Source organism: Danio rerio, chromosome 12, assembly GCF_049306965.1.
Source record: "Danio rerio strain Tuebingen ecotype United States chromosome 12, GRCz12tu, whole genome shotgun sequence".
NCBI classification, from domain to species: domain Eukaryota; kingdom Metazoa; phylum Chordata; class Actinopteri; order Cypriniformes; family Danionidae; genus Danio; species Danio rerio.
Window position 1 is genome coordinate 11,144,418 of NC_133187.1, and position 8,083 is coordinate 11,152,500.

At 37.1% G+C, this 8,083-nt stretch overlaps 1 protein-coding gene across 2 annotated transcripts in view; it reads left to right on the top strand.

Moving 5' to 3' along the window:
- Positions 1 to 6,983: 6,983 nt before the first annotated feature.
- The window catches only part of lrrc3ca (leucine rich repeat containing 3Ca), a 17,193-nt gene continuing 16,093 nt past the window's right edge, over positions 6,984 to 8,083 (top strand). For both annotated transcript variants that reach the window (XR_011017377.2, XM_005156100.6), the window contains exon 1: positions 6,984 to 7,138. The gene's annotated coding sequence lies outside the window, so the exon portion shown is untranslated. The remainder of the gene's footprint in view (positions 7,139 to 8,083) is intronic.

Sequence of the window (8,083 nt, forward strand, 5' to 3'; positions counted from 1 at the left end):
CCAGATGTGTAAATGTTAAATATTTTTAAAAGTATTGTATAGGCATGTTGGCATTTTATCTAGGCAGAAATGGAATTTTGGAAAAGTGAAAGTTGTATATTTTTTCAAACATGGCTTTAGACTGGATAAATCTTAAAATATTTTGTCATCTGCTCACATTTCCGCAAACTTAATATAATATTGGTTTATCTGGTATGACCTCCATGGTTCAATATGCATTTAGATATTGCATTTTTCTTTTATATTTTAAAATTTCCCCATTCTTTCATTTACTCTCTGAACTGGCTCTGTGCATGTTAGAATGTATGTCCATGTGCTGAAAAACTTTCATGTGTTGAACAGTTTTACTAAAAAATATTCATTATGTTTGTATTGTGTTGGTTTGTTTATAGCAAGGGTCACCAAACGTGTTCCTGGAGGGCCAGTGTCCTGCAGATTTTAACTCCAACCCAAATCAAACAAACCTGAACAAGCTAATCAAGGTCTTGCTAGTGTAGCTAGCGATTACATGCCACGTCGCCCTGGTCGCTAATTTCACCCAGCTGGACCATCATCAAGCCAGGATCGCTCACAGCTGGACGGCATCAAGCGGAGAGGCATATAAGCCCAACCTACGCCAGGAGAAGATGAGCTTCATTCTTTCTATGACTCCCTGTGCTAATGCTTGTCTCTCTGTCTCTCCGTAGTGGACTCCAGCTCGTGAAGATCCTTCACCCGACTACTCACCGTCCTTCACATACTTCCCGGAGCACCAGAGCACCTCACCTCAAAGAAGAGCACCTTTCACACAACCTACACTTTGTAAATAAAGCACCCTCCGGGGACTTGTCTGTAAACTCATCCTGTTGTGCCGCTGTTTTTCCCTCTGCCTCGCTACACTAGGTATACTTGAAACATCCAGGCAGGTGTGTTGAGGAAAGTTGGAGATAAACCCTACAGGGACACCGGCCCTCCAGGACCGAGATTGGTGATCCCTGGTTTATAGCATGCAAGGTTAATGCATGTTTTTTTTTTTTTTCATCTCTGTGAGAGAATTACAGCGCCACATAGTGGACTGGCACATACAAAACTATTTTTTGAGATGTAGCCCAAAACAGAAAGCCCTACAAGTAAATGTGTTTGGGGAAATCTATTTAGAATTGACATCCTTGACTTGCCACACATTCTGCAGTGAGCCATCAATTCCTAAACTTATCAGATCCTTACTTTGATTGTGTCTATTTTTGTGGGAATGAGACTATCATGCCAGTTGCAAAGAAATAAATAATACACAATGGTAAAAATCGCTTGCATTGAAAATATTCTTTGAAATAATCTTCTTGAGTGAAGGGAAATAACTGCAGCAGAGGGATCAAAAAAACATGTCTGTTGTATCTTCAAACTTACTGAAACAAAGCATGAAACCAAGACAATTAGTTCTCACCTCAACCGTCCTGCAATTTTGGGAGCCAGTTGACCTTTGTTCACATAAAATGCAAAAGATTTCCATCAGTGTGGTTCTAGCCAATGTAAATCTGCCCAGGATGTAAGAGAAGCCAGGGCTGGCAATGCTGCTGGAGAAAGGGTGGAGTCCTCTGCAGGAAGGGAGTTCTTGCTCTCTTTTCTCAGGGTCTTCCCCTAAGAGCTAAAAAAAGTCATTACAGTATATTGTGACACAGTTTTGCATTGGATATTGATGTGTGTTGATACAACGGAGTTTTGAAAAAGAAACTGAGCAGAAAAGTACATTTTAATGTTTTAACTCTTTTCTTTTCTATTAATACAGGATCATCAAGAACAGCTAATGTAGTATAGTAGATAGTCATTAGTTAAAATTAGCATGTCCCTGTTGTGATGACAATGATACAATATAACAGGCAACACTCTAGCTTTACAATGTGGAATGACTTCATAACTTACATGTTGAGGGTGGGTCGCTGGGTTTGTGGCTGCTGTACTTGCTATTGTTTTATAGGAACTTTATCATCTGTTTTTAACCCATATCTAGTGCACACACATATATTTTGAGTGAGGAGTGAGAGCACAGACAAACTGTACTGTGAACATACACCCGCAGTGGGCAGCAACTGAGTAATGCTATTGGGTAATAAATAACATGAAAATCAGACCCCTTCTTGCCTCTGTATGTTTCCCCTGTAAACCATACAAGAATGAAGTGCAGGTAACATTAATACAAACAAATAAACAACAGCTGTGTATGCTCTCTTCGCATCGTTATTGTAAAAATTAAGATCAGTAATAAGTAAATAAACACGGACAGTGCTTTACTGAGAAAAGCACTTCCAGTAGCCATAGCATTAATGTCAATTACAAGCGTATTAAAGATCATTATGTGGGTTATTTTATTCCTGGCTAAATAATCACAAATTATTTTTACTATTAATTAGATGGGACAAGTCTTCTCAAGGCGAAGCAGTGGCGCAGTAGGTAGTGCTGTCGTCTCACAGCAAGAAGGTCGATGGGTCGCTGGTTCGAGCTTCGGCTCAGTTGGTGTTTCTGTTTGGAGTTTGCATGTTCTCCCTGCATTGGCGTGGGTTTTCTCCGGGTGCTCCGGTTTCCCCAACAGTCCAAAGACATGCAGTACAGGCTAATTGGGTAGGCTAAATTGTTCGTAGTGTATAAGTGTGTGTGTGAATGTGTGTGTGTATGTTTCCCAGAGATGGGTTGCGGCTGGAAGGGCATCCGCTGCGTAAAAACTTGCTGGATAAGTTGGCGGTGCATTCCTCTGTGGTGACTTCGGATTAATAAAGGGACTAAGCCGACAAGAAAATGAATGAATGAATGAATGAAGTCTTCTCAAAATGGGCATTTAATCACAAGGTCAAGGTCTTCCTTGACAAAAAGGGACTTTAGTGATCATCTGAAAAAGGGGACGATGCTAAAGCACTATAGCAATAAGTTATTTTAGCCTAGTCATAAATTTTAGTTTGGACTATCTACAAAAAAAATAAATAAATACATAGATGGTTATAACAGTATAGTTGAAAGGGTCATAAGTCAAATTTAAATAGTAAAATTCACCACCTTTCCGCGCAGAGTTTGCATATTCTTTACATGTTTACTTGCATGGGTTCCCACCAAGCATTCCGGTTTACCTCATACATGCAGTATAGATTAACTAGATGAAGTAAATTGGCTAGTTTGCATGTGTGGGTGTTTCCCTGAACTTGGGGTTGCACAAGTAAGTCCACTCTTAGGGCTGGGTTGCGGCAGGAAAGGCATCCTCTGGTAAAATGTGACAGACTAAGTGGCGGATCATTCTGCTGTGGTGACCCTTAATAAAGAAGGAAAACCTTAAGGAAAGTGAGCAGCAGCTAAAATTTAACCATGGTGCGCACAAGCTCAATTGAATGTGTGCTCTGCTTTGTGTGCCTGCAAAATCTGCCTCTGCCCAAGCCATTGAAATGAATGGGTTTCATATGGCATTGCTTTCTGCATTTGATTTGAAAGCCCGTTCACTCTGATTACTTATAAGCTTTGCAGAGTGAACAACACACTATATACATATTTTGAATGATATAGACAACAAGAAAACAACTATTTTAATTAAACTTACAGGTTGTGATTCAGATATGATTGAAGCTGTTTCAAATAAACATGGAACTTACTCTACTTGCTCAGCAACCTAAAAAGAGCAAGAGCACCTGCCTCAATCATGTACACCTTCTACAGAGGCACTATTAGGAGCATCCTGACCAGCTGTGTGGTTTAGAGCCTGCAATGCATCCTGCAGGAAAACTCTTCAACGCATAGTGAGAACAGCTGAGAAGATCATTGGTGTCCCTCTCCCCTCCCTCCAGGACATTTACTGCACCCGTCTCACTCGAAAAGCCCTCTGCATAACAGCAGATCTCACCCACCCAATGTGCAGTTTCTTTAGTCTGCTGCCATCAGGGAGGAAACTGCGGAGTCTCCAGGCCAGGACCAACAGACTGAAAGACGGCTTCATCCATCAGGCTGTCAGGAAGCTGAACTCCCTCCCAGCTCTGCCACCACTCCCCTCCCCATGCACCTTTGAACTCTGACACACATGAAAACACACACGCACACACATAGATGCATACATCTGCACTGGTCACTTAATGCAACATTGGACTACCTCTTTATATATCATGACACTGTCACTTTATCATAACTATCATGTATACAAGCCTTTTTGCACTATATACTGTTCTATATCTGCACAACTCTGGTTTGCACTCATTGCCATATGCCCTTAAATTCATTGTATTGTTTACAAATTTTTATTCTTTACGTATGTTTTAGACTACATTTTATGTATATTTTTAGATCACATTTTATGTATAATTGTATTTATTGTAAATTATTTCTTAAAACTCTTCTTTTTTTGTATTGATATTATATGTTAGGCACCTAGGGTCTGAGTATAACGTAATTTCGATTCTCTGTATGTCCTGTACATGTGGTTGAATTGACAATAAAGCTAACTTTGACTTTGACTATGACACATTTCCTGTAAAGGTCTGCATAGCCCCCTGTAGTTGTTGGTATTAATCTTTAATTTAAAGTGATCCTATCATGCAAAATCAACTTTTGGTAGCTGTTTGGACAGAAATGTGTGTAGGTATAGTTTTTATACAGCCGTGGTATAAACATATAGTATAATAAGCACTTCAAGTCCTTTTTTTTATATTCTAACGATAAATCAGGATACAAATCAAGAGGAAACAAATCCAGAGGAAACCCACATGAAGAACATGCAAACCTCACACAGAAATGCCAACTGGCCCCAAATGATTTATTGCAACCACCATGCAAGTTTTTTTTTGCAGTTATGTAGTTTTAAAATACATTATCTCTATTATATTTATTATATCTATTACAGTTTATTTATTATATACATTAAGGATGCTACAAGAATAATATGCAATGTTTTTTTTGGTGGAAATCTACATGTAATGTTTAAAAGTTAAAGGTTAGGCTTAAAAGTTTAGGCTTAAATCAGAGACTCAAAGTGCATGCAAGTTCATCATCATTCAATAAGCACAATCTCCTATAGATTATGCATCTCCAATGTGGCTGACATACATTTCAAGAGTGAAATACTGGTGTGGCTGACAGTAATATATGAATAATTAAATTCTTTGGTCCCACTTTATATTAAATGGCCTTAACTAATATGTACTTACACAGGAACTAATAGTTTGTTACAATAAACTTATTGTGTAAATACTGTACATGTATTTATTGTGTACTTATGCTTGATTAAATACATGTATGTAATTACGTCTGTAATTAACTTTTGTAATTACATTTATAAATACACTGTTGACCATCCCTTACACCTTAACCCACCCTTAAACCTACCCATACCAGCAAACCTGTCCATAACCCAACCTCTATCCTAACTCAAAATCACCACAAGTTTTCTTAAATACATTATAAACACAGTAAGTACATTGTATTTATTTTTTGATGCAAGTACATAGTAGTTAAGGACACTTAATATAAAGTGGGACCTATTCTTCCCTTGGATTTTTATAATATACAGCTTGGCTATACCTCTTGTTACTGTTCATTATGATACCACATGATAATTTGAAAATATAACAGATCATTATTTTAGCCAAAGTGCCGCACACACACACACACACACACACACACACACACACACACACACACACACACACACACACACACACACACACACACACACACACACACACACACACACACACACACACACACACACACACACTGTTTTCTTGTTACATTAAGTCCATAAGTGCTCCAGCAGGTTACAGATCAATCGGAATTAACAGCAGCCCACCCACATGCAGGTCATCATTTTAAGTAGCTGTCTAGTGTGAGACAGCAAAATAAAGAGTACACGAGTGAAGCAAATAAAAGATTACTTTCATCAAAGAATCATAGGTTGATTTTTCTTTTGTCTAAACAAAACAGGGACTGTAGCAGAAAAATAGCACTTGACTTTAAAGACAAACTCAATTAGTTTGTTAATATTAAACCATATACGCACAATATGCCTGTCAAGTCAGCATGTTGTCCAATAGCTACATGTCCAGAACTAAATGATTTAAAACAAGTCTTGCAGGGAGGCATCAGTGATCTTTTCACAGATTAACCTTTAAATGTGACTGGACAGACACCACAGGCTTACCATTATATCACTCAAGAAAAATCAACTCATAGTTTTAAAACTAGGCCTACATACATTTGCACTTTTTTTGTTACCTTGCACTTTGAAATTCTTCATGAGTTAAAAATATTTTTTTTTTTCCAATCACACACCATAATGAATACTTTTAATTTTTTTTTTATTCTAATAGTGCTTCAGTGTGTCCACTAGATCTTGCGATTCTTGGATTATCATGTGACTTTTCTTCCCTCTCTTTTAGAAATCAAAGCTTAATTTACAGCATCATTAATTATGTTATAATTATCATAATCAGTGTTAAAACAGCTTTATATTTTTATCAAAATGTGATATACATAGTACGCTACAAATATATATAATTTTAAAAGTGCATTTTATTACATTCTGAAATTCACAATACTACTGTTTTGTTGCATTCACCCACTCATATTTTGTAATGTACCTGTAATAGATATAATTATATAGCTATGCCCAATAAACTACTATTGCTAAAACAACAAGTCTAAAACTTTTGCACAACTTGAGTATAATTGTGAGTATAATTCATAAAAGAAGTTACTCGTGCTTCATTAATAGATTAAATCTAAATTTATATGCAAAATATCTGAATCAAATGTCATGACAACTGACTGAATGAATCACGAATCAACTAAATCTAGTTCATGAAATTTAAAGTCAGCAGCTGGAAGCATCAGAATGTATTTCTTATGTACCTGATGCTACTGATTTGTGCCGCTGGTTGCATGGAAACTGATCAGTGCTCTCTCTCTCTCTCTCTCTCTCTCTCTCTCTCTCTCTCTCTCTCTCTCTCTCTCTCTCTCTCTCTCTCTCTCTCTCTCTCTCCAGACGCGTTCACGGCTCGCGCTGCGTGCGGATCTTCAGCACTAAACTAGACGGAATATTTGCGCAAATGCCACTGGACTCCGTTTTCTGCAACAAACACTCGAAGGGGAATGCCGTGAAAAGCAGTGGACATCTCAGAAGACAGAGAGGGAAAATGTGAGTCCGTCTTGGGTATGAATGAGAAGTGTTCCAAGAGCGCACAATATTACATGCCATCGCGTTTGAATTTGTAAACGACACACTTGGCAGCTCTAAAAATGTTGCTGTATAGCGATAAAGATGTTTAATGAAACATCATATCAGTGTAAATTTTTGGTTTTATTTGTAATGCGTTTTTCGTTTTAGTTGTTACGCCTTGTGTGAATGAACAAACGATATAAACAAAAAAAAGACACTTGCGAAAAAGTTGCGACACATACTGTAGCTGTTTTTTTTAATATTAAAAATATTATTTCAACAAAATGTATGTATTTACATGTTAAAATGGACAATAATGTTTCATTGCAATATATTAGAAATTGACAGCTCATCATTTAATCTAATTAAGTGATGTGGTCAGCTAGGGTGATTTAACCTAATCACTATAATAATTTTGCCTCGAATAAAAGATAACTTAAACGTTAATACATTAAGAAAACAACATTTCTTACAGTGCATTTGATTTAATAATTAGTGTGTACACAAAATACTGTATATAATTGTACATGTTGTATCTGTATTTTTGGTGTCAAAAAGGTTTACTGATATTCAGATCCAATGATCTGTTCTTATATAAATACATCACTTACTTTGTCTATTCACCTTTAAACCTTCAAAGGAGTGTCAGGTTATAGTACTTTGCGATTTGTGACTTTAGGTCTACTTTATGTGGCATATCGAAAATAACAGATACATAAACAGTGCAGGTTGGCAGCCTGGACTCTATTTAAACTATCACACACCAGCAGCAGTCAGAAGCACTCAGACATTGTATGACATTAATTATTAAAGTAGACAAGGAAGCACAACAGTTTGTAGACTAAGAATAATAAAGCTTTAGTCGCTTTCATAAGACATAGATGGAACCCAATGATCAGCTGCCACAGACATAATGTATATAAT